The following is a 1,512-nucleotide window of genomic DNA, read 5'->3' on the forward strand; positions in this document are numbered from 1 at the left end:
ACTTCAGCTTTTTCACAGATGGCATCAAGTTAGCGTCCAAAATTTGCTGAAATTGTATTGAATCCATTTTTCCTTCTACTTGTGAAATGTTCCCTGTGCCATGAGAACAGCTGATTGGGTTCGGGGGGGGGGGGGGGGGGGGGGGGAGGTTTGTGAGCTTTTGACTAATTCTGTGATTTTTAACCCATGTATAATCATTTGTTTTATTAATTTGATCTGTCTTCTTCTTAAATAAACTGAACTGAGTTGAACTTTGACATTTAGTTTCTTCTTATTTTACAGATTTATTCTTTTTTATGACACTCTTATGACATCATACTTCAGTTTATCACAAACATTCAACATCAACACACATCTGGAGATATGTGGTTTTCATTGGACAAGAAGGGAAAAACCTGAAAAGTAACCAGAAACTCCCCTTCAGAATATGGTGTCGTGTTGTGGCGATGTTGTGCGTCCATGTTTGGTTAAAACCTCGGCGCTCTGTATCGACCTCTCTTTCTTTCCCATGAGCTGATGTTTTTGAGGGATAACAGCTGATTCCCGTCCATGTTAATGTCTCCCATTCAGGTCTCAGCTCGCCCCCACAGGGGTCAGACCGTTCTCTTAATACATCCATGGGTCCGACCCTCCCACACCTTACACTTCTTCTACTTCTTTTTAATTGCGCCTTGCAACCAGAGAAGAAGAAGCTGCATACGTTGGCATGGTCTGGTGTAGTGGTTATAAACGGTAGGATTTTTATTTTTCTTCCTTTCAGTTTTCATTAGTAAATTTCTTTTTACTCAGTAACGATAGGATTTGTAATGTAGCAAAATACAATCCTTCATCTTAAAATCAAGTACATTTTAAAAACTACTTGAAAAATACACAACAAAACTGCTCAATACAGTAACATAAGTAATTTATTTCCTTATTTTCCACTTCTGCCAATATCTCACTGTCCAGTGTGTATTAAATGAACCAAACTGAGTGAACAATGTGAATTTCCCCTCACCAGATATACGTATAAAGGGATGTCTTTCTTCTACATCCGTGTTACTTCTTAACAATAGAATCATTCTACAACGTACGAATTTCTGGTGTTGATGTGCATTTGATCCGATGACGCCGTGACGTCTTCATAACTTCAGAGTCACAGAGACGTCAGAACCAGTCCAACCTGGTCCCAGACCCAGTCAGTGTGAGAGAAGTCCCCCATCAGATGATGGAGTTCTACTATCTGTCCACTAGATGGAGCTAACTGACCATCTAATGAGCTAAAGATCTGCAACTTGTACAGCAGCAGGTATCTCTCCAAGTGGCCTAGAGAAAATAAAATGGGCCCCAGTTTGGAGCCTTGGGGGACTCCTACTAAACAACCCGTATAGGCAGAACTAACCCCGCCCACCACAGTGCATTGTTCTCTGTGAGACAAGTACGAGTGAAACCAGTTAATAGTCTGAGCAGAAAATTTAAACGTATAGATAGCAGGACTTTGTGATTGACGGTATCAAAAACTCTTTTATAATT

The 1,512-nt window shown here is 40.3% G+C and overlaps 1 protein-coding gene across 1 annotated transcript in view; it reads left to right on the forward strand.

Annotated features, from left to right (window-relative positions):
- Positions 1–263, forward strand: part of LOC117938747 (zinc finger protein 883-like) — a 3,430-nt gene extending 3,167 nt beyond the window's left edge. Inside the window, exon 2 of the mRNA XM_034863602.1 lies at positions 1–263. This exon is cut by the window's left edge and continues 1,442 nt beyond it. The gene's annotated coding sequence lies outside the window, so the exon portion shown is untranslated.
- The last annotated feature ends 1,249 nt before the right edge of the window (positions 264–1,512 follow it).

The sequence above is a fragment of the Etheostoma cragini genome, chromosome 3 (assembly GCF_013103735.1).
Source record: "Etheostoma cragini isolate CJK2018 chromosome 3, CSU_Ecrag_1.0, whole genome shotgun sequence".
NCBI classification, from domain to species: domain Eukaryota; kingdom Metazoa; phylum Chordata; class Actinopteri; order Perciformes; family Percidae; genus Etheostoma; species Etheostoma cragini.